This window comes from Betta splendens, chromosome 3 (assembly GCF_900634795.4).
Source record: "Betta splendens chromosome 3, fBetSpl5.4, whole genome shotgun sequence".
NCBI classification, from domain to species: Eukaryota; Metazoa; Chordata; class Actinopteri; order Anabantiformes; family Osphronemidae; genus Betta; species Betta splendens.
Genome location: NC_040883.2, coordinates 14,725,162 through 14,750,942, shown reverse-complemented (window position 1 = coordinate 14,750,942; position 25,781 = coordinate 14,725,162). Strand labels below are relative to the sequence as shown.

Sequence of the window (25,781 nt, the reverse complement as noted above, 5' to 3'; positions counted from 1 at the left end):
CACACGCACACACACACATGCACACACGCACACACACACCTAGTGAGACCGCTACTCTGTGTCAGTTGCCAGCTGCACCAGCAAAGATATTCTCCTTTAATTCTAGAACACAGTACTCACACCTTTAACAGCAGGGGGGGTGAGGGGGGGGGGAACGAGGACAGGAAGGAGAAGAGAAACAAGGATTTGAAATAATAAGAATGGAGCTTAGTACGCAGGCTTTGCTTTACTGTGATTTAGCCAAGCAGCACATATACCTTTATACAGCAGCCCATATAGTTGGAACGTTTGCAGTGCATCCTGCTGTCACGGCGCTTAGATCCCTGACAACAAAGAAAAAAAAACAGGCAGCGACACCAAAAGCGCATAGAAACCTTCATATTTGACAGTTAAGGGAGGTGTACCTTTGTCCCCAGCCAATAACTATCAGTGACTCTACAAGTTAATATTTGCTTCTGCCTGCTCATAAATTTGCATTGCATTAGAACCTGACCTAAATGCATTTTTATCACCCAAAGTAATTAGCTGAGCATTAGTTGTTGGAGAGAGCGAGCGAGCGAGCGGGAGAGAGAGAGAGAGCGAGCAAGAGCAGGAGAGTACTTTGACTGGATCCTTCCTGAATGGGTGGCGGCTACAGCCGAGCCGAGCCGAGCGGAGCGGAGCGGAGGGGTGGCCGGCGTGAAAAACAGAGCTCGGTCACCGGGTAAAAGAGGAAGTAAACAGGGCCGGAGTGCTGCCTCTTTAATCTGCTACATTAACTCCGGCGCCGCGCGGGAGGGGGGGGGAGCCAGCGCGCAGGCAAACGGCACAGCCACACAAAGGGGGAGTGTCAATGAGGGGGTAATAAGGAAAGACAATGAGTAAACAAGCAGGGGAAGTCCAGGCCCGGCGGTGGAGAAACTCCCTGCTTCTGGCCGCCCGGCCCACACAAAGGACCTGCTGTAATTAGCCACCCCAATAGGTTGTTTAGCATTTGCATATAAATGCCCTCACAGGCAAACACTAAACACTCTGACACGAGCCGTGCCCGAAACAGACGTCTGCCACACCTCTACCCCTCCAGGAGGTCTCAGGGGTCCACTTATGTCAGCGAAACCCCCCCCATCCCTCCACCTCGCGCTCGTACCCACTGCAGGCGCAGTTGGCATCCATTACACAAGCTGCGGGCAGCGCCGGCGCGGCTTCTCCGTTCTCGTTTCGGGAGGATTGTGAAACGGCGCAGCCAGGCTTCCTGTTAAAGGGCCGCGCAGGCATCCGTCACGCGAAGGCGCCCTTTTAGCCCGACCGCAACAACAGCGCGCAGAGCAGGTGTCATGGTGGGGATGGGGGGGGGGGCAGAAGCCCTGTGTGGAAGCCCGACGCGGCCCTCGCTACGCGCACAAACGCACAACTGTCCGAGGAGGGTCAGCGGCGCCGCCAGGAGCCGGCGGGTCCGAACGCAGACGCCTGCTCCACGTAGCGTCTGCCCAGAAAGGAGGAGATTAGACTGCATTTGCTCAACACTCGCTAGCAAGCACCACGTCTGCTTTTGCCCCCCCCAGTTTTGACTCTTTGTGCATTGTTATGCAAAACACTTTAATTAGACCTGTGACTCCACTCTACACTTCCTCCTATTTGCTGTTGTTTTGACAATGGTAACACGAAAAAAAAAGCCCATAAAGCTACAGAAAGGAAGGAAGTGATGACAGAGCTGTCTGCGTCCTCTCTCTCTCTCTCTCTCTCTCTCTCTCGCTGCCCTGACCACTGCCTGCTCCCCCCTCCTCCCAAACTACACTCTCTCCAGTGTAAACACAGGCCGCCTCATGGACGCACTTGTTCTGCTCCGGAGTGACTACGTCCATGCGGCTCCCGCTTCCCGTCATCTTCGCTGAGCTTTTTCTTGCTTCTCACCTGCCATCTGTCCCTCCGCTCCCCCATCAGGGCATGATCCAACATGAGGAAGCACCTGGCCCCCCACAGAGCGCGGGCAGCGGGAGGAGCCCGTTTCACAGCCGCCCCGATGCAACAGCTACAGCAACAGCTACAGCTAAAACTACAACAGGGACAACACTGGACCTACAGAGGACATGCTGCTCAGATCAGGCCTAATCTGGGAGGCTCCTTTATATCACATATCAAATGTGCACGATTCACAGCGGCTCTGGGGGGGAGAAGTGCTTAACCATGGCTTTGAGGCCGAGTAAAAGAGCAGCAGACGAGGTGAAAAGCGCCGCATTCTTGTCAGAGAAGTGGAACTTGGCACGTGAAGTGGAGAAAAACTGTCGTAACAGTCAGTATCCGCTTTGAGCCGAGCTCTTACCTCAGGCCGACTTCCTATATGTGGTCAGGGTGTGTTTTGTTTTACAGCTTCACACAACAATGCTCGGCCGCGATTTGTTAGCACCTGAGCGAAGCGGAAAAGTCAAATGCTGAGCCCGAGAGAAAGAGTCGGCGCGTGCGAGCGACGAGCAGACGTCCAAAATGCACCGTTTGCTCCGAACTGTTGGGCAGCGGTCGACGCACACCGACCCGAGCCCCTGCCGTCATTCATTAAACAGTGGGGAAAATGAATGCCGCGGTGACCAGACGAGGCGGGTGACGTCACAAAGCAGAGGTCACCGGTCCTTCACGGACGTCTGGCCCCGCGTCGGCCCCACGGGACCCCCCCCCCCCCCCCCCCCTCCAGCCCAGACCAAACCACCGCTCCGTGGCTCTGGACGTCAGAGCGGAGCGCAAACGGCCGCGCGGGGCTCCATGTCTGTCTCTTGTGGGCACCGACCGCCAGCGAGGTGGGAGGATGAGGACCAGCAGATAGGAACTGCCATTAACCTGCAGAAAGGAGCAGTCCTTTGTTGCTGTCAGCGCACGAGGAAGGCGAGGGAAGCGCGTCTCCTCCTCCTCAGGCTAAACACACACGCACAGTGCACATCTCTGGGTTTTGGTGTTGGCTGTGTGGGAGTCGGCTCCTCTCTAACCAATTTATTACGAGGCACAGAGGTCCCTATGTTTGTTCATTTAACACGGGGAAAATGAGAACGAGCATTTGTTTAAGGTACGGCGGGACCCGGGGAGGGAGGCGGCGCGTGCTGCAGGAGGAGGGGGGATGGGGGGGGGGGCAGGGGTGAGGCGACGGCGCCCTCCACAATAACGTACATGTATAATACTGTGGCTTTGAGGAAATGTTGGTTTAATTGCAGGCTGGCGCAGCATTTAATACGGTCTGCGTGACACCTGGCACGGAGGCTTTAGCCCTCGACCAATCAGGAGCGGCCGCGGGGCCACGGACATGCTCAGTGCGACAGCAGGATGCTCGTCTGACGGGAAGGGGCGGGACGGCGACGGACGCACATGCAGTATATATTCTCCTTAATGACAACGTCTGCAGCCGCGGGACCTGCTATAAACAATTATCTGTGCAATCAAACGCGATACCACAAACAGCACGCGGCATAATAATAGACTCCCAAACTGAAACGTGAAATTCTTCAGCTCATCATTGATACGAGCGATAAAACCGGGTCAAATAACGAGGGAATGAAGGCGTCTCACCCCAAGTCCTACCAAGCAAACAAAAAGCAGGACCTTATTACATATTACAGATAAAATACAGAAATAGTCCTTTAATTATTACTATAATAAATAATAATGTGGATCTTTAATGTCCCATCTCAACAGTTGTGCCTTGTGACACTGCAGACGCTACTGGGTCCTTCACAGTCCAACAGTGACGCATACACAAGCATTAGCTCAGCATCAGTAAATAATTAAAAATGCTAATCGCTATAATATGTGCTGTACGTCACACAGGGACGTGGCCGTGTGACAACAGGGGGAAAAAAAAAGGAGCTGGCACCAGAGGACCACGGAGGCTGCAGCACTTAGAGGCCATTTTATTGCTTTGCTGTGGTCAAGTGAGGTGCACCGAGCTCAATTCCACAACAACAATAGCAAAGAGGGCCGCAGAGACAAAAGAGGGCTATCCCTGCTTCTTAACCCCTTCACCGCCGGCAGACCGCTCGCCTGGGGCGCCGGGCCACCGCGGGAGAAGCTGGGGGGGGGGTTGACAAATAACGGGTCACGACTCGTGCACCTACGCGCCGCCGGCCTCGCGTGCAGAGGCGGCGCGAGCAACAAAGAGCGCGAGGCGCTACGACGGGGAGGACGCGTTTCCTCAGCAGGAAGGAGCCGTTGGCAGCTTCGCCTCGGCCGCGTCTCCCTCCGAGTTCCCCTGCAGCCTATGCGCTCGCCGTCCTCCCATCGCCGCCCCTCCCTCCGCGCTCGCTCTCCTCCACTGGGAACACGGACAGCCTGCTACGCATTTGCAAGTGAATTCAACTTTTTGTTAAGATTTTTTTGTAAAAAAAAAAAAATGGGGGAAAAGGGTATGAGAGGGTAAGGGTGCTCCTGCCACCGCGCCTTTCTTCTCTCTATAATCCCGAGGAGGATAAGCTGCAAGGTACACAGAGAGGAAGTGCCATAGACCTGCTGGGGTCCAGCACATTCTGGCCGTGCATTCCTGCAGCCCAGTTATCACACGCACATGTGGACAGACACGGACAAAAGGCCCTCTCGCCCGTCCGACGCAGGAGTGGGAATCTCTAAAACCTCCACCACCTAAATCTGAAAGCGAAACTGAGCTGTCAGAGCCAAACAAAAGGAAAAATTACAAACATGTGAGTGAACATCATACAGTAATGACTGATGTCACTTTCACATAGCTCCAGACTAACGACTGGTCAAACAGCTGAGAGGAGCGTCATCGTCATGACGTGGCGTGGCCTAAAACACAGGCGACCTAACTCCAAGCAAAGAGCTTTTCCTTTTGCTAAAATGTATTTTTTATATGAATAAAAAATATTTAACTTGTATAAAGTGTTTTTTACACAATCTGAAATAATGTGTGTTACAGTAAATGATGAGACTACAGATGATGCATTGTCAATATTTTGCACCTGTCACACACTTACTCTCTCTCTCTCTCTCTCTCTCTCTCTCTCTCTCTCTAACACACACATCCACACACTTATGTTTCAGTTACACAATGTGGATTTCACAGACACAGATAAACAATGCGAGGGCAGCTATCACTCTGTGGAGCACAGTAACACAGAGGAAGAGGAAGAGGATGACAAAGAAATAAGGGAGCATAAAAAGACGGCGTGTGTGTCGTCAGAGTCACAGGCCAGAGGGCCCGTGTATTGTTCCAGGGCTCAGTGTGGGGAGAGAAAGGCGACCTGGGCCGCCTCGGTCTAAGCGTCCTCCATGTTTTATGCATTCTGTCCTTTGTGATGATAAGCGCCAGCGCGGAGGGTGGAATGCTGGCCTCCAGGGTCCAGCAGAGGGGTGGGCATGGGGGGTGGGGGGCTTTGGGGTGCAGCTCGTTTTATTTTGCAGCCCTTGGAGTGGTCCCCGTCATCCCCGCCTCGCTCGCGTGCGGGCGTATGAGGCGCGTACGTCGACGTAACACTTGTTTCCCGCATCCCCGAGCACCGGAGCTAGCTGCTGCTGCTGCTGCTGCTCAAAAAAGGATGCGCACACACACACACACACACACACACACACACACACACACACACACACACACACACACACACACACACACACGCCGGCGCATAACACAAGGCTACAACCCACGGTGGCTACAGCTAGCCAGGAACACAACACACTGTCCAACAACCGGCCTCGTTTGACACAGCTGATACTATACATAGCTCAGAGAAGCAAAGGAAACACACACACACACACACACACACACACCCCATAACTCTCCTGCACGGTGACAACAGCATTGTTTTGTTGTTAGAAATGGAAAATAAATTTGTATTACAAATAATTGCACATTATTCTGTTAGTTTGTGAATTTATTTAACTAAAGGCAGGAAAGGAAAAATCTAAATAGAATCCATGCTTCGCTTTTACTCCCTGAATATAAATGTTCTTGTTCTTTCTCCTCATCTTTCTATTGTATGCAAGATGTGATGTTATCACAACAAGGTCTGCTGTGATTTCCCCGACTATGAACATTAAGCAAGAGATTTTTTAGAAACTTCCTAAAATTAATGGCCATAAAAAGTGGATCATTTCAAGGCCTCGATGTGTCACAGTAAAAAGAAATTTGATTTCCATAACATCACAATGCTCACAGAAGAGAGAGTGATTATGCACCACACACACACACACACACACACACACACACACACACACACACAAAAGCGCGCGCACAGACACATGCGCATCTTCAGTCATAAATCTAGTCTACCACAATGATTTAACCAAGATTGTTAACACGATAACATTGTGAAAGAGCAAACCACAAAAATCCCGCCAACTTCACTTCACAAAGATAAAAGCGTGACACCGAAGAAGAAGAAAAGCTCAATAGGAGAGAGGTGGGTGGGGGGTTCGAGAAGAGGGGGTGCCTCTGTGAATAAAGACGAGCCGCTTGGACGCTAGCATCAGGTAAAACATTCATGCACGCACACACACACACACACACACACACACACACACACCTGAGCACGTCAGCCAGCTCATTCACTCACCCTTTCCACTGCCACGCTCACCCCTGTGCTGAGCCTAGATCCCGGCCCCGGCCCGTTCCGCGACACCATGCGGACCAGACGACTGGCCCTGGCTGGCAAGACAAGCAGAAGAACTGGTCCTCATTGCACCAGCGCGCATATTTAAACCGCACAGACCTCCAACCATCATGTGTCGACTGCTCTCGTCTGCACGTCTGCAAAGCTAATGGTGCAGACAGACACTTCAGATTCGGCTGTAATTTCAGTGAAGCCACATCCACACAAAGGTGCAGCGACTGATAGCAATAATGTTTTTTTCCTTGGCGGAATGAAAAGGAGATGAATTCATTTTAACTGACTATTTGAATTAAATATGTCAAATACAAAAAAAACCCTACATTGCAATAAAGATTATAAATAAAATTAGCACACACAATAACTTAAAAAATAATGCTTACAATTGTATCAATTATTTTTGCAATTATCACACACATTGTGTGGCGCACCAATGCTAAATCTCTCATGTATGGCCTTAGCCTACTGTTCACCCAAAGAGGGCTCTCTCCGACCAAGGACGTGGCAGCGAGCTCCCCTACAGTGCCAGTGCACAGAAAGGTGGGAGTTAAGGAGGGAGACACATGGAGAATGACATGGGGGTGGGGGGGGGGGAGCACAGTGAGAAAAGAAAGGGTTATGACAGCCAGAGGCGCTGTCTCCCCTTCCTCTGCGTTACCCCGACACCATGAAACGAGCCCATCCACCGCGCCCGCCGCCGACCTAATCGCACGTCCACGGCCAGACGCGCTCTTCCCACTCACGCGGCCGCAGAACGCTGCATTCACCCGTCATCCGATATGGTAATGTGTGACGGGCGAACAGTGGACGGCCGAGGATCAGCACAGTAAGAACTGTCGTCACATCACAGCACCACGACACCAAATATCCTCCACATATTAGGCACGACCACCACACCAGCAGCAGCAGCACACTGGTACCAGAACCCAGCCTTTATCACTAAATACCCGTCAAAGATAAAGCAGACGTCTGTTATTGTGTTATAAGAAATTCATTTTTATCTGATTTTAGCAAAGAAACATGCTACGTTTTAAAGCATTTCTAAAATAATTGTCTCAAGTTAATTCTAATAATGAGTATTTATTGTTTTTATGTGAACAGGTTGTAATTTAACATTTTAAATAATAGCTTCAATTTTTAAACCCAGTCTGGCGAAATATATTTAAGTGATGAGTTCAAAATAATAAGGGCCCATTAAAAAAATGTTTTCTCTGTGGGAGAAACCATTACTATTGGCACCTGAACATGAACGAAATATTCCTGGTATCACAGTCAGGGACGAGCTTGACATACTATAGTCAGCTACACCAAACACTGACAAATGCATATTTGGAATAGAATACGCAGGAATACAGCCAGTGGCGTTCCTATAGCTTTGCCAAGAACCTGCTCTAATTAAACATAAATATGACAATGAGGCCAGACATGGAAATCAGACAGGTGAGATGACAGTAAACATTTCTGCTGTCTTTGTTTTGTAACAGAAGACGGAGGCGAAGGAGGAGGAGGAGGAGGAGGAAGAGGAGCGTTACTGTCAGACAGGGGAGGAAGGGAGATCACTCCAGCTCTGGCACAGCTGCCTACCTGTCCTACACACCACCCTACGTCAGCACCGTCGCACTGCAATTACTGTTGCAATGAAACAAACTAACAAAAACACTGTCAACAATTAGATAGCGATACAAAAAAGAAGGGAAGGCACTATGTGCGATTACTGATTTTAAATATTCTGCCTGCGTCTCCTTTCTCCTGCTCCTATTCTCTCTCTCCATTTGCTCCTCTCCACTCTGAAAAGGTAGGAATCTGTTTATCTGACCTCTTCCCATGATTCCTCCTCTGTGGCCCATGGCTATCTGACCCCTACACCCAACCCCCTCGCCCCCCCTCACCACCACCCCCCCCTCTACGCCTGACAACCCTCACATTTCATTTTATTAAACCTATTACCGCTGTCTTTTTGTTTCTCCCATCTCGCACCAAAGTCCAGGTTCTAATCCTATAGATGCTAAACCGGCCCAGAACCACCGCCAGCCTTTCCTCCCAGCTCACATCATCCCTCTGATGTCTGAGGGGGTTTCCTCTCCTCTCCCTTTTTTTTCTATCTCTGCACTCACTCCCTGACCCCTGTTCCCCGTTTCTTGCTGTCTGACCTACACCCCCCCCCTCCACACACACACGCACACGCGCGTCCACGTACACACACGTCCTCAGCTCCCTTTCTGTTTCCCTCTACGGTACACATCCTATCTGTGCCTCTCCTCGCCAGCAAAATCTCCCCTTTTCCCCCCCACTCTGCCTTGTCGCGAAAAATATCACAGACTGACTTGTAATTCTCGCCGCTTTTCTCTGACTCCACGAGGCTCCATCCCGTCCGGAGGTAGTCGCGATTTTTGATCATATTGATGGAGATTTTTTTTTTTATTCCGGTTCGCAGTTACAGCTGAACGCCAACAGATGCATTTTGCGTTTGGTTTATTTTTTCCGGTGAAACCCGTTGTTTCTCCTCCTGGCGTGTCAGAAATAAAGCATTTGTGCAAAAGGCCCGTTCCGCGGACGGACGGACGGACGGACGGCGTCTCTGCACGGCTCGCGCGTGTTCTCCTCTCACACTAGTCTGTTTTTCGTATGTGGAAGAGATCCTGTTAACTTTCAAAAAAAACCCTCCAAACGTGAACTGGCTAAGTGGGCACTAAATGCATGCGGTGACCTATAGGTTTAGCCTGGACCCCACTTTAAGTTTCCGGCGGTAACTTTGGAGAGATCATGCCTGCTTGAGGTCAGACCAACAGGGCAATGTTTTGTTTTCATTCCGGTCAGCGTTTCTCGCGGAAAAAATGCTGCCTAGAAAGTCAGAAACGGTAGCCAAGTAGTTGGAGGCAGCAGAGACAGGCTGCCTGCGTCCCCCCTCGACCACACGGCTGCTCTCAGACGCGGCTCGCACTCTCGGGCGGTCCGTGTACGAGGTCCCGCTGATCCGCTCTTGTCACGAACGAGACCCGGGGCTCCGTTTTTCCTCCACGCAACGCGTTCACCAACACACGCCAGCTCGCCAACACGAGCCCTTTACGCACGCACAAACACACACGCGCGCGCGCATACACACACACACACACACACACACATACACGCGCGCGCGAGCCGATCGATTTGCATGTGACTCCGTCAGGCAATGAGCGAGAATCGAGTCCAAATCTACGCTTCAAAGAGGCAAAGAGCCGTGAAAAATAAAAGCGAAAAGATGGAGAAAAGTGGGGTAAAAGGGGAAAAGTGTGGCTGGAGGAGCTGAGGCAGGGCGGAGGGACTGCACGTTTCGCAGAGAGAGACGTGTCGGAGAAGAGCAAAAATGTCTTTATTCCGAGGAGGATCTTAGAAGCGTACGACGGCGCAGAAATCCGCTGGACGTGGCGAGCGTCGAACGCGGTAAAAAGCCGAGAAAGCGAGAGACGTTCCGTTCCGCCGGACGCGCACGGACCCACAGGCTGGACTTGGAGCTCCCTTCCTGGGCTGCGCTCATGTGGAGCTACCGCTGCCCTTCGTCCGCTCAACACAGCCCCGTTTCTTATCGCATCTGTGCCTCAAAACACGTTTCTCGACCACCATAAGCATTCTATAGCGTTTCCTGCTCCGCCGAAATGCACACATTTGTTTAAAAAGCCGTGTTTTTCTGTGGGCAACTGCCGGGAGAGGATCGCTGTCTTGCCTGTTTCTTGTTTTCCATTCATGAGGAGGAGAGGACGATCGCTGATGTAAACACAGGTAACGATACGAATAGAAATACACAAAAATAAAGCGAACTACTTGCATGAAATGAACTTGCGGTCGCCGGGCGATTCTCGCAATGTGAGAATCGCCAGCTCCGCTACACGTAAACTACAAACAAGATAGGAAAGAGGCTGAGATAAGTCTACAGCGAAAAGAATAGGATCGTGGAAACAGAGAGGAAAAGAGACAAACGCAAAGTTGAAACTTACAATTTCTCGCTGCCGCTTTGTGATCCTCGCTTTTTAATCCAGTATTGAGATGATTTAGCTAAAGATCCCATCAAGGCAGTCCCCTTTTGGTCAGTTTGCGCTTAGGGTGGCAAAAGAAAGATCATTGTTGTTGCGGAGTGTAAAAAACGAAGTAGGTACTATTAGTTGTTAAAGGCAATATAAAAATAATTTGGATGCAAAGCAGGCGATGAGTCTTGTGTTAGAGGGAGCGAGGAAGAGGTGAAAGTGAGATCTGATGATTGAAAAGAAAAAACTCTTTGGATCTTTATTCCTGCTAATTAGTTTCCTGCAAAAAATGGCTGTGATTAATTCAGTGCGCATGTGCTTCATTACACAGGCACGAAGGGAAGGGCTAATTAGCCGCCTTCTGGATCAATAAGATTCAGCAAAGGAGAGAGCTCGGGAGAGAGAGGGAGGGAGGGAGGGAGAAAGAGGAGGGAGGGAGGGATGGATAGATACAAGTAGAAAAAAGAGGAAAGTAATGATCAGGAATTGAAAATATGGAATTAAGAACAGCGGAAAGTAAGAGTTTGATTAGACGGAAGACAGTGAAAGTTAATACGGGCGCAGGCAGCCGCAGCAGGCGAAGCCCGGCGCTACGGGCGCAGCGTTTGCTCCGCGCTTTATTTACTTTTTCAAACGTTTTTCATCCGAGATTTTGCCTTTTAAAAACGCGCCGTACGCACATTACACGGACGAAAAGTACACAAGCGATCGTGTTTTATTTTACTCCACCATTTCCGACCGAAGTCTGTCATTTTAGTCGCGTCCAGGCAGCGCAGCGGACCGTGTTTCTCCGCTTAGTTTGTAGTGAGCTTTAAACAACTTTGTGAAATGCACAAGCGCAGACAGCTTCCGCGGATGAAGTGGCTATAATGGAAATGCAGCTGCCTGCTTGTAATTATGCACGTAAACATCTGTCGGCGTTGCGGACAACAGATGTTTACCAAAAAATTAAAAGTACATGTTTAAAGGCGATTTGGACATGTGCAAAACAGCAGCATATAGGCAGCCGCGGTCCAGTCTATACCACTGTAATGAGCAGAGCTGGTGTCAAGTACAGCTGCACCTGGATATTATCACAGCCAACAATGCATTTGTGTTGGTGAATAGAAGTATATATTTGAACGTGGAGAAATCGCACTTTCTCGGTGAAAGAGGCGGATATTAAATAGGTTTGATCCGTGGTTGCAAATTTTGAACTTTGATAAACTTGACGTGTTTCATCCTGTAAAAAGGATTTTAGAAAACACCAAAGAATGTTCACGTTTTGTCTTCAAAAACAGTTGCAAATATTAATTTTATGATGGCACGAGTAAAAAATTAGGAACTAATAGAACTTTGAACAAAATGTTTTCCTCGGCTCAAACATTACGTGGTGTGTTTATATTAATTTAAATGAGACAGTTACAATTAAAACCGAAAAAAAATTAAAGTGAAAAGTCAAATTCGGCTTTATAAAATATGTTATAGATTAAACATGACGTGGAGGCTGCAAACGATGTGTCGTTGGTAAAGTTACTGTCAGATCAGAATAGGTGTAAGTTGAGATGTTGGATGAGCCTTTTGTAATATTTTTAAAACCTATTTGTTTTATTAATATGAGGACAGTCATAGAATAATAGAAATGTTTTGCATTTTTCCAAACTGGGACATTCCTGAGTGCTTTTACATATTTGTAGATTATGCAAAGCACGCTCAGCTGCTTTTTATAAATACTTGTTGAAGTTTCTCTTTATGGGCGCAACAATGCGTTTTTAAATTTACCAGGATGCGTCGCCGCGTTTTAGAAAATAGGAGAAGGTTTGCGTTCTCCAGCTTGTGAGTGTATCTGTAACACAGAGAGGTGATGGGGATACAGGTTATCGTGACATCTGTTGGGAAACTGGTGGGGACACGTTGTCAGTACGTGTAGGTTCTCTTAAATAAAAAATCACACTGTGAATGTGTGTCAAGGCGACTGGTCAGCACAGGCCTGCATTCAATTTGCTGTGATGTGACAGATGCACTAATATTATACGGAGGAGCCCAGATGGTCAGTGTGTCATCTCATTTTGATATTTCCTGATTAGACATTTCGAAATGCCTCCATGGTCAATACCTACATAAATCTGTGGAGGATATCGCGTTGGTCTTTCTTAATAATCTCCGTAAAGCACTTCACCTCTGTCACTGATGTCCCCTCGTTTCCTCCCAATGAAAAGTCTGTATTGCAAAAATCAACCTTTGAGTCTCTGAGTGCTCTTTGTTATGATAATTTTATTGTTGTTTCTCTGAGGAAATGGACAATCCCTCACTCTCAGTGTGCACACTTTCTGTGCAAACAGCTCCACAGAGAGTCCTGGTGCTCTGAATACAAGTAACAGCTTTCACTGATCACATAACGTGCCCTGTTTGTTGAAACAATACGGATTTGACAGTGCGCGCCTATATGGCGGATTCCGATACAAAGCCTGGAGTTAAATGGCACATATACGCAAATCCAGACGTTGTCCAATCGTGCCACACAGCTCAAAGCAGCCACGGTGCTATTGTATAGGAGCCGAGCCATACCTGGGTAAATAAAAAGCCCTGAGACGGGCCTGATTGTGTATTTAGGGTGTTCGGTGCTGGGTAGAAATGCATGGCACAGATAAACCCGGTGTCTATTTTTATTTCCACGAACGGCACGGCAGCTGATATGTTAAGCAGCCGCGTCGTGATGCCGGTTGTGGCGCATGGCAGACGGAATATATAGGCTGCGTTTTAAAGGCCGTTGTTTTAGAGGTGACAAAGGTTACGAAGCCCACGTGGGACGCGGGGTTTCTTTACGTTAAACGGCGCGTGTCCGTTGGAAGCCCCGTAAAAACCCAACTTCTGATACCGTAGCCTATATTTGCAGCGCACCCCCCACCATCACCACCTCCACCACCCCCTCCGTCTCTTTCTCTCTCCGTTTCTGCTGCTAAAATATATGGTGCACTGTAACGCGGCGTTTCCTCAGCACTTGCCTTCCGTGAGCCGAGGCACGCGCTGATACCTGTTTCTCAGCGGCGTAGCATCCGCGGTGCCTCTCCCTCTCTCTCTCCCCCTCTCTCTCCCCCTCTCTCAGAAAAACAAGGAAAACTGCGTCGGCCCGTCGTGCAGCTCGCATTTTGCAGCGCGAGCGGCACACTGCAGGAATCTCGAGGATTTGCGACGTGTCTGCTCTCTCGGGAAGAAGAGATTGTAAAAATGAATAGGTGGAAAATAGCGTGCAAGTGGAGTTAAAGGGGCTACGAGATAATAAAGGAGTCGGGTGTAATTTGGGGCTTGTAGGAGGCAGCTTTGAGCCAGTCAGTCGCCCTAAGCTCAACAATGCAAACTTCAGTTTACAAATTTATGCAAAGGCCTGATTGACATTACTCCATCAGCGGCCACATTGAGGATGGTGTAGGCTAAATCAAAAGAAGAGCAGCCAGACGGAGGCCTTGATGCTTTTAGGGCGTGTGCATCAGTGAAAGGAGAAAAGGGGGGAACTGACAGGGTCTGAAGCTTTTGTGTTGCCGGCATTGAATTGCGCCTCTCTGTGGGAAGGATAAATGTCCACGTGCCAGCCTCAATAGGCATACATCGATGAGTGGCATTGCAGATTCAACGCAACCTGTGGCTATGACAGCCGCCGGATATGACAAAGAAAGACGGCGCGGCTTAAAGTACACGCTCCGTGGATGTGGGACACGTGAAAGCGCTTGACCATCACCGGGGCAGGCGCAAAACGGCGCGTTCAGACAGGGGCTACGAGGCAAAGGCTCCACCATCGCGGAGATCACGCTTGAACTGTTGAGTTGCGTAACTCGGCAACTTTGTTTCATTTATTGCATTGAAATCGAATTAAACTAAATCAAAATCTATGTTGCTCTCTTCGTGACCCGGCTCCCGTTGTAGCTGGCGTGGACGCGCAATGGCAGACGAGGCAAAGTGCAGCGGAAATGAGCGGAGGTGAAAGTATTTAGATAATACGCCGCTATCTGGAAAAGTCATATAACTTTATAAAGAGATAACGACCATTATATTCCAAAGGATTTGCGGATTTTAGACGCTCACGGGCTGCAATATTAACAAGGAGGGTGTCTATGGTAAACAGAGATGAAAAGGGCACCCGACATTCTTGGGGAGACTGTCTGGGTGAGATTGAGGAATGCAAATATTTCTAAAAAAAAGCCTGGTGTAGGTGGACTGGAAGCTCGAGTTGGGTCACGGAACACAAAGGCCGAGCGTGTTTTTGCAATAAGTATCAACCTTTGGTGTCGGGGTTAATTTAAGACACCTTAAACACGGCGTGGAGCGCCACGCGCAGCGCCTGGAGGTCGGTTCCTCCCGTCAGTGACCGCAGCTGGATGAGTCCCGTCTAGATGGTTGGAGCTCATGTTTCCAGGAGGACAGACCTTCTCCTACTTCATCCTGTTTTTGTTTTTTTGTTTGTTTTGGTTAGTGACATAAAGGTCACTTTAAACGCCGTGAGACAACTTTCTCAAATCTGTGACGCAGCCATTGCCTGTATGTTTACTACGTGTTAGGCGGAATAGCCGGAATTAAAATGTTGATTTAAGCGGCCCCTCGTGTTTCAAGCGTGGCCGCCGTTTGTTGGATTCTAACCCTCGCCTCAAAGCGCTCCCGTCGTTCGCCGCTGCACCGGCGCAGATGGGAGGCTGGCGTCCGGCTCTCCGCGTGTGCAGGGTGGATAGGGCAGCGCAGCCAGGTGCAATGGGAGCGCCCTCTTATGTTCAGCCTGACCACTGGGATCAAGCAGCACATCAACTCTGTTACAGGAGCCAAGTGCCTGCGGACCAGATGGGGTTTGTAAAAGCGCACCTTGGTTCTCCCGGTCCCACACGTGTATAGCTGCCTCGCGTGGAAACCGTGACCCCCCCCCCCCCTAAAAAAAAATAAATAAAAAAATGAGAGAGGCGAGGACGCATCCACATCAAACGTTTTAAATGTGCTATATTACCATTACAGGTTGTTTTTTGAGGAGCAAACATTGTTCACAAGTTCTTGTCACTTGAGGAGCAACATCAAACGTGAACTTGGCCTAATTGGCGCATTTACATACAATATAATGTGCATATTTAATTAAAAATGTACTTTTGGGCTTCCTCGCGCTGTAGATGCTGCATGCTTCACACACTGTTTTTCCCACTATCATATTAAAAATATGTTCCCGGTGGACGGGAACTCACAAACCTAACTTTGCATCACACACCTTTCTTTGCAACAGATGTGTTCGTACTAAATCGTTCGGTGGCCTCTTAGGTTCTCCTTTTATTCCAATGTCACGTTTGTCACACGGAAAATGTCCCTGAAGTGGAACAACTCAGTGTGGTGATGTTGAAACGCAACGTTTGTAACGGTTTAAGATATAGAGCTGCTTGTGTTTGATTCAATTATTCATCATTTAACTTCAGCTTCATTAGAAACACATCCTTACGGTAGCAGTGATCACTGATGGTGGACATTTTGTGTTTTTACTGGCTGTTGTTCTATTTCACTTATTATTTTGTATTTTATTTGCTTGATTTTATGACTGTGATTATTTTTAGACTGATGTTTAATTTCGGATTGGTGATTGAAGTATATATTAATCAAAGTGTAATTTTAATATTAAAGTGGCTGTGGACAAAATTCGATGTGTCGTGTGCTCGTTTGTTTTTATCACTGCGACCTGAGAGTTAAATGTTTTTTATATGATGCAGAGGAAAGTGTTTATTACGTGGTAACGTTTGATCGTATGCAAACTAGGAACACGGGAGCGAACCTGATATCATAATTATTTATGTTTCCAGGAGCTGCTTCTTTGCTGCTGCTGCTGCTCAGACTCACGAGTTTGCAGTGACATAAACGACGGCCGGGACGTCTGGTCACTCAGCCTTATTTACATGACAAACCGGAGGGAATATCAATTCATCCCAATCTCGTCAGCACTACCTTATTAATGTTCCTACGCATAATTCAAAAACAAATTTGAGGTTTTGATTTTTAAGACGCAGTCGTGTTAATACATATGATCATTGCACACTGGACTCAACGTCAATATTTGAAAAATGTAAAAAGTCCAAAAAAATCAAATTTTACTCGATTGTCCAGATTATTTCATCCTACTCCCACACACACACACACACACACCGTGCATGAGCACACGTGCACCCAGAAATCCCCCCAAATTCAGCGAGCGTGACTCCTCTTTCTCTCTCATTCTCCCTGTCTCTCCTTCCTTTCTCTGCGAATGTGAGTGTGTTTGGGTCTGCATGCAGGATATAGAGTGTGTGTGTGTGTGTGTGGTGGAAAGGTGTCAGTGTGCCACTTTTTGACACGAGAAGGAAATGTAAGAAATGTTTATTAGAAATTATTATTATTATTATTATTATTATTATTATTATTATTATTATTATTATTATTATTATTATTATTATTATTATTATTAGTCTGTCAAGCGTTAATCACACCTAATCACCTTTAAGCAAATGACACATTTGTAATACAAAAACATAGTTTCTCCAAACTTGCGTTCGATCAAAAAATCTATTCAAACTCCCGAGACGGTAATTACAAAAAAGTTATGATTCTATATGTATTTTTCCCTTTTTGGATTTTAAGAAAACAAGATGCCATAACAATTTCTCAGCTGGTTGCCGTCAGAGCTCAGTTTCTTGAATGTGCACCCAGATATAAATTCCCAGATCCCGAATAGTAAAAAACCCACCCTGCAATGAAAATGCGCAAAATAAATAGTCATAAAAAGAAAACATCCAGGCAACGCTGACACAGCCTGAAATTTAACCACAGCAATACAATTTATCAGTGTTTCACACTGTATTGTGTAGTAAATATGTAATTGCTTTTTTTCGTATTTTGAGGCAAATACACCCCGGAACCGAAGACGCACGTGCAAGCAAGAAATAAGGGCAGACGGGGCTTTCTGATGCTGCATATTTCAGGTCGCAGATATGGTGAATAATGGAGAAATCCTGAAAGCTGCTGTCATAGACTCTGGGTGCGAGACATGCGCGCCTCGCGGGGTTTTACGCGCTCTGGAGAGGCTCCCTGAAACAGAGGGTTCCCAAATCAGAGCCATATGACCACTCCGGGCAGCATCGACCGTAGCTGGTGGTGAACCGACCCAAACACAGCGGCAAACCCATTAAAATGACACTTCGCTCGGGCTGCATTTGTACTTGAATATAACAAACTTAAACAGAATATTTTTTTTTTTCTTCATGTATACAAGACGCCCCCCCCCTCCATCACATCCACCCCACCACCCACCCACCCAAACAACATGAAGAGATGAGAGATGACAGGTGGAAGCGACGCAAAAGGCAAATACAGATCTAGGATTAACGCTAGGGGTCAAGTCGAAAGCTTGCATCACACACTGCCTCTGGATGCTGCAGCATCGTCTCAGTAAGTATGTAGTCAGGACAGCAGTCATTTCAATAGAATGTTTTTCTATCAAAAACGACCATTTAAAGAAAATAAATAATGAATATACATTTTCATACATTTCACAAAGGCCTAGAGTTTTAAATAATGTCTCCTCTAGTAACTAAGTAAACCATCAGTAAGTCAAATTACACAGTCAATTGCTGATTATTGGCAAACAAATCAGACATAATGAGTTCTCCAATTCCAATCAATGATGTTAATAGGAGGACAAGCAAATGGTTCCAACTGACACAGCATGTGGAGTGTGGAGCGATGACAATAGATGGGAACAGACCCATCACGTGAATAAAACAACAGCTTCAGTGTCACGGACCCAGGTACAGTCACACAGTCAGTGGACGCTGCTCTAACAAAGCCACAGAACACACGGGTGGAATCATGCCGAAATGTACACGTGGAGAAAAAGAAAATAAACCACTCGGATCACAATAATACACGCAAGCGCCCGTTCACAGACAGACGCATCAAACCGCCAGAGCTGAGAAGCAGCTTCAGCTGACGGATGCATGAACCCCATCAGGTTCAACCCTCGCTCACGCGGGAGGCGATCCCACCCGTCCGTGCTGCGGGCCCGCGTGTCCCAAAGACCTCCGTGGAGGGGGACCCCCCTCCATGCCCCACGTGCCAATAAAAGCCAATGATTAGTGGAGCCGTTCCGTTTTGAGGTGTGAGCTTGTTAAAGGCAGTTAAAAAGCCAAGGTGTTTACTTTGGCTTGACACACGCACAGCAGAGAGCGGGAGGGGTGAGACCCTGAGCGCGGGGGGGGGGGGTTCTGCACGAGCCCGTCCAGCATGTACCACCAACACCTGGGCCTCCATTCGGTACCTGCACATTCAGCTCAGAACCCGTCTGATCCTCAGCACATGTGTAACCGTCTGCTGACCTCACTCCCCTGTCAGACACACCCCTCACCTGATTCAGGCGCGCTGTACATTTCGTTGAGCTCAGTTGGCGCTCGGGGTGTCTCTGCGTGAGACGCAGGAGGTGTGGGATAACAACGCGTCACTCGCGGCTACAGTCCTGGAGGCCGACGAGGCGACTTGTAGTTGTGTGGCGACCGAATCGCCAGTGACGCTGTGCGTCCCTAGAACCCTGTGGTGTATCAGCTGAATCTAATTCAGTTAAACAAGTTGTTGGCTGCTTATAGGGCAAAAAGATATCAACATGAAAAACTGTCTTTGAATTCCAAAAGGTCACACCCTCCCTGTGGTCAAATGACAGACAGTGATATGATTCTCTTTCATTGCTTGGAGGACAAAACGCGTGTGCTGCTTCTCAGACACACATTATTTCACTCTATGGCAGCTTCTAAATTAATCTGAAATCATCAAGTTGGTTTCTCGTTCATTTTTTTTTATCCTAAATTTTTTCTATATAGATTATGAGCTGTTTAGAACCACCGTTCAAAGCACACGTCTGCTTTTTTTTCCACGGCATAATTGCAAATGCAATTTGAACGTAATGCAATTCTATATGTTTTCTTTGTTTGTAGTGTCTGCAGTAACAACGCCCCCCACGAGGGACGTATCGGCAGCGCTTGTGCATTTTGAACAGTCATATGAGCTACAAAGCATGTAACAAGAATGATAACCTGCGTGCTGCCTGGGTTTTTGATCCTATGTTTTTGAATATGTGCACATGCACTTCCTCAGGAAGAAAAGAGGGGAGAGAGAAGGAGGAAACTGGTTTTAGCGCGTCCTGTTTAGAATAGTAAATGTGTTGCAAAGACCCTGCTGTCCAATTACATATATCTTTCATGTATGAAATCATGCATGTCTATCGCTCTAAAAGGGGGAGGGCGGGCACAAAGGGAGCAACCCCAACTGCACCAGAACAGTGTGCAGCCCACATGAAAAAAAGGTCTACAGTGGGAGCCCAGGGCAAGGAGTGCAGCTCCATCAGTGCACATGCCAGGGAGGGGAGCTGCTTTCCTCTCCACTCCACACTGATTCCTGCTCGCTTATTGTTGCTGTACTATTGTGAGGCTTCTGACCCTTCGGGTCCTAAATCAGACGCCATAGAAAATACATTTCAGGTCACGTCCTTAATTAGCTCCACAACAGTAAATATTGTTTTGTGTGCATGTGTTTTATTTTGCCAACACTAAAAATAATCTGTAAAGCTGCAGGAGACAGGGAAAAAGTGCTGTTTGTTTGTTTATTTATTTTCTCCGCCTTCATTCTCATTTTCAAACCAACAAATTGCTGCTGGGAACTAAATTTCAGTGACCTAAATTTTGCCAAATTACTTTGAACTTTTCAAACAAAGCTGTAAGGATCCTTAACGACATAATTCATCTCATTCACTGCGTCCTGCTGCGTTCACTGTCCTTTATTACACTGTTTTAGCCTAATAGTATAAACACCTTTTATTTTTAATTAGCCTATTTTCAGAGCAAAAAAACAACATTTCTCAGTAGCTCGGGAGCTAAAATTAGCACATTTAACTTTGTTAACCGTGTGAAGGGGAAGAAATACTTTCCTACGCAGGTGCAAAGCCTTATCACATCTTCACATCACATCCTATTTGATTCCAGGTCATTGCCTGAATAAAAGAAAAATTATACAAAAAAAAATCATACAACCCTTATCAAGCAGAATAATTTAATATAGTCCAGATGGGATCAGGTCTTAATCACTATTGTCAGTCTCCTGCAAAACAACCAGTAAAGCGAACCCTAATAGAGCCGGTGGTCTGAAGTCCTTCACAATGGAAATACTCATTTCACAGCTCTGTGCTGTGAAGCTCAAAACGCATGTATGCATCAGAAATCAGGCGATTTTGCACATTTGCGATGCTCGACTCCAGCACGCGCCGAACAGCTATTCGTACACACACGCACACACACACACAACACAACACGCAGCCAGTGGTGAGCACAGCCAGCAAGACGAGCTCCTTTCAGCATCTAATAAACAGCCCAAGATCACACGCCGCCGTGCTGTCACAGACGCGTCGTTCTGTACAACCAGAGCTACAGTCAAAGCTGGACGTGTCCACATGACGCGGCTCCTACAGTAACAGTGGCAGCGCTGGTGTAAGTGGCGTTGGCGCCGCCCGGCCACGCGGCCTCACCACCTCGACCGACTCCGCTCTGCGACGAGCGAATGTCTGTCGGCCGAGCGGCCGGAACATATTCAGAGCCCCTAATCCGAGAGGAACAAACAGGTTAGCAGAGCATGAAAGCGGGGCATTTATCAGCCAGCCTTTCCATTACACCAACCACGTGGGGGGACACGGACCGGGGACAAGTTAGCTTCAAAGCCCCGAAGAAGTTAAAGGGCTTAGGGCCCGGACAGCGGGAGCAACGGGGACTTCACAGCCGTACCTGATAGGGGTTTTTGGTCCGAGTTGCCACCACACGGAAGCCTCTCTCACTGTGTTTCCTTTTCAAGTGCCCGTTTGAAGTCAGCGGGTGGAAAGGTCACGCCCTCTTGGTCACAGCGGGTTCGTCGAAGCAATGGTGGATGGCCGGCGGCTATTGCTAACGTTCAGACGTCTGGGTCTTTCTTTGTATACACAAAAAATACTAAAAGGGATTGTAAAGCTATTGATCCGGTGCCTGGGCACCTTAAGAAGTTTTGGCGATATACTCCTAGAATTCCAGGTATTTCCAGGGTTTTCCAAAGCTATATGGTTCGGGATTTAGGGACTCCCAGGTCGCGCGACGAGCAACTCAGTGTGACGTCATCACCTGGAACAGACAACAGAGAAGGAAAACGCAGCGTTAGAAGCATGTCTCTACCGTGACGGACGGCGACGCTGCGCAGGACATCTGCACTCTCTGCACCTCGTCCCTGACCATCTGAGCACATAATAAATGTCTTTAAGGGGAAAGAAAGCAGAGGAGGATGCCTCCCATCAGGACTTCAAAATTAATCAGCTGTTCTTAGAGACAACAAAATTAATCTATAATTATTTGTATGCTACTACTGCAAGACGGCCTCTTATGAGTTCAAGATTACATTTACTGTAACAGCAGATGAACTGCTGCGACTAGGTTCTCCTCTCATGCCATTGAAGACCTTTAAGATGAGAAATGAAGAAGATTTCCGGAGAAACTTAATTTCCCCGTAACCAGAACAAGACATATTCCTGTAATAGCATATATAATTGCCTGATCTGCTCAGGATCTCCTGTGCACAACAGCAAAGTCTAATAGACAATACATATTTATTCAACTGTCAATTCCAGCAATGAAAAAAAACATGTAAAAAAAGACTTTTAATTCCACATGGGCCTGGTTTGTGAAGCTGGGTAAATATGCTTGTCACATGTTGCAACCGTTCCACAGTGACGGAGATTCAGTTTGGGAATAGAGACGGCGGAGGCAGACAGCTCGTGATGAGCCAACAGCTCTTTTGAAGCTACTTCCATTTGGAAACACTGTACGATTATTTTTACCTCTGTGGTTCGACTCGAGTTAAAGCCCGTGCTTAATTGTTCCCCAGAGTTCTTGTTGTGGCGCTGATAAGGAGCTCGGGGAGCGGTATTTAAAACTGCAACTAAAATAACCGGGGAGTCTTTACTCATTGGCCACAGGTCTGATAGAGCGACGAGAGCGCCTCAGCGGCAAAGACAGAGAAAAGTAGTTAAAAGCCCCGACAGCGGAGGCTTGTGTGGCGACTGAGGCCTGTTTAATCAGCGCCTCCTGGTCCTGATGTTAGCGCCAATCTTTACCTATTTTTATGAGCGCGGAGGCAAAGCGGCTGTTAATTTGTCGTTCCTCCTCCACTCTCTGTGGCTCCGTCCGAGGCCAGGACTTCCCGGTTTGTCAGGGCGACCTGTGGGAGTGTGTGTGTGTGTGTGTGTGTGTGTGTGTGTGTGTGTGTGTGTGTGTGTGTGTGTGTGTGTGTGTGTGTGTGTGTGTGTGTGTGTGTGTGTGTGTGTGTGTGTCGGATCAATAGCCCACCCACAGCAGAGCCGCGGGCCATCCCTGACCCGGGCTATTGATTAGGCCTGGCTCAGCTGCCAATAGCAATGTGTTGGAAGTGACACCAAGTTAAGATGGGAACTGGGGAAGGGGGATTCTGAATTGCCAGTGGCAGCCCCACAGCACAGCGCAGATAAAAGTCAATTCCACTTAACCAAATCACTGACAACTAAATAGTTAGCAGACAGAAGAATGTGGAGAGTCTCTGATGGCAGCAGCTGGATGGCTTTGGGGATTTCCCAGCCCCTGACCTGTGTCCGGGAGCTCAACAGGCCATGGGAGAAAACTGTGACATGTGCTGGGCCTGTGTTTGTGGAGGCAGCGTGACCTTTGGCTGCACAGCAGCGTTTGTCTTTTCATTTATCCAGGTCAGTCCTCGCTGCCAGTCGTACCTGTGCCATGAACGCGCTCATTATGTGGCATCATCCTCAGCCTGTGCATGTTTACGGTTCTACAAACCTAATAGTAAAATAAGGGAATCCCCTGTGAAAGAAGCAAACACTCTGTTTTGGGTTTTGTTTTAGCAGCGACTCATCAGATTTTCCAAGGATCCCATTTACAGTGTCGTTTCCTGTGGCTACAGATGTAACGCAGTTCCCTGAAGTTGCCGGCCTCCCTTCGATCCGTCTTGCTCTCAGTCATTACCAGTCCATATTAGAGTAGTTTACATGTCACTTTACTGGTCCTTCCCCTCGCGAATGCACTCCTTGTGCATTCAGCACCTATCTATGGCTCCATATCTCTCCCAGTAATTGCAGAGTGACAGAAAGGCAATACTGACCACTTCATTATAGGACGACCAGACTGACTGGACACTGGCCTCTTGGCTCTAGGTCACTCTGCTCAGACTGACCTTATCTGCCCAGGTCGTCAGGGGTCAGCCGCTCAGAATTTACAAGGACTTTACTGGAGTTGCACTGGTTGCCATACAGCGAGGTCACCTGACCCAGGCGGACGGCTTATATCAGGTATTGATTGCAGTTTGTCTACTTCAGTTGAGGCAAGACTAATCTCCCAACACCGGGGTCTCAAGGGCAACGGCTTCAGTGTAAAGTTAAGTATTGGAAGTAACAGGAGTGATGTGGGGTGAGTGGATACTAGTGGTCATGTGGGGGACCCAACAAGAGTTGTGGGGATTTGGGATTTGCAATCGGTGTGAAAGGACGGAAGTGTAACTGTTCAAACATAAAAAGTTCTATTCTTGGTGTGCTCTTGGGGGAGGAAGCGATGAGCCTGACAACTTTATTGAGTGATGAAATGAAAGATATCACAGCCGAACGTATCGAACAGCTCCAGTACTTGACGTCCACTCCGCGCGGGCCCGAAGGCAGAAAGGAAGTATCCGCTCTGTCGCCCCAACACGTAAACACCCGTGACCTGTGGTCGGGCTCAATAAAAAGGGCAGCGATTAGCAAGTACTTCCAATTATTCCCCAAAAAATGCATGAACCAGGTGCAAAAACACAAACTGCTCCCCTCGCATAATCACGTACGACTACAACTTATAGCCAAAGACGCGTGCGCTCGTTAGTGTGCAGCTAAATGTGCATTTGTGAGCGCGTGCAGCCGCCGTTGTCTGTTGGAGGCCCTTTATGTACATACTAAAGCATCCCTGATGCTCGTTAGATCTTGTCTCTCGGCAGCAGCTTGGCACCGTTCATATTAAATCACAATAATGGCAGATGAGCTCTCGCGCTGGAGAGACAAGCATCTATTTGAAACTGCACTTTATTACACTTTGTTCCTTTTAATCAAAAAAACTATGCGAAAAGATAACCCGGTTTTAAGAATCCCAGATAAACAGCAACAATTGCATCTTTAAATAATAAATGATCCCTGCCTCTTACAGACGGGAATATAACTGAAAATAATTGAAGACAACAATGTCCTATAAGAGCAGCACTCGAGCAGTGCTGATTCAGAATCCCTCATAACTTCAAACATTCAGTCATAAAGTATGGATAATCCGCAAAAGAAAGGACTGCGTGTGTTTACAATTTCCTTCTAATTAAGGCTACAGGACGGGGTCTACCTTTGTTAAAGTTGATGTGCGTTTGTTAGACTTCCCGGCAAACTGTACCACTGGCAAATTAGGGGTGGAATACAAAACGAAACAAACAATAACACTCTAATATGATCTGCAGTCAGGGAATAAATATTTCACAATCTGTCTACATTTGACATACTTTCAGTAGTGAACAAAGGATTCCTAAACAACAAATTGCCCAAACTTGGTCTTGAGGCAATAACCTGTTTGACCAGCATTAATGCACGAAATATGGAAGAAACTTCTCACTTTCTGAATTTGTTTGCAAATTCCCCGTTAGTTCCTTGTTTTCTCCTCAAAAGATGAAATTTCAAGTTTTGCCGGTTGAGGACGGGAAGATATCAAACAGGCCGAGAAGTTAGCAAACACATGTGGCTCAGTCGCGTTGGAACAATGCTCTTAAAAAGTCATCTTGATGCGACGGCGACGACGGAGAGCGGCGGCGTCAGGTAGGAAGACGATGGTGACGCCTTCCCTTTATTCCATCAGCAAACCAGAGCAGCAGTGGGCCGCGTGTCTAAGAGGGATAAGGCCGGGCTTGATGAATAATCACTGGACATAATAAAGCTTCTCACCATGAGCGCGCAGTCCAGCTGATTCTATGATATGATTGGGTGCCGATTAGAAAAAAGAAATAATCATTCCTTACAGTGCATTCATAGTCCGCCCTAATGATATCTCCTGATTGGACCTTGTGGAGGAGATAATAAGGGCCGTCTTCAGAATGGACTTCGAGATTATTTCTTTAACTTCATGAAATTGGGCCACAA

At 47.7% G+C, this 25,781-nt stretch overlaps 1 protein-coding gene across 11 annotated transcripts in view; it reads right to left on the bottom strand.

The window, feature by feature from the left end:
* The window catches only part of zfhx3b (zinc finger homeobox 3b), a 273,921-nt gene that overhangs the window by 106,582 nt on the left and 141,558 nt on the right, over nt 1-25,781 (bottom strand). For 9 of the 11 annotated variants that reach the window (XM_055507483.1, XM_055507488.1, XM_055507484.1 and 6 more), the window contains one exon: nt 21,361-21,726. The gene's annotated coding sequence lies outside the window, so the exon portion shown is untranslated. Of the gene's footprint in view, nt 1-8,899; nt 11,344-21,360; nt 21,727-25,781 lie in introns of those variants that run through there. The other 2 variants (XM_029143804.3, XM_029143803.3) reach the window with 2 other exon arrangements.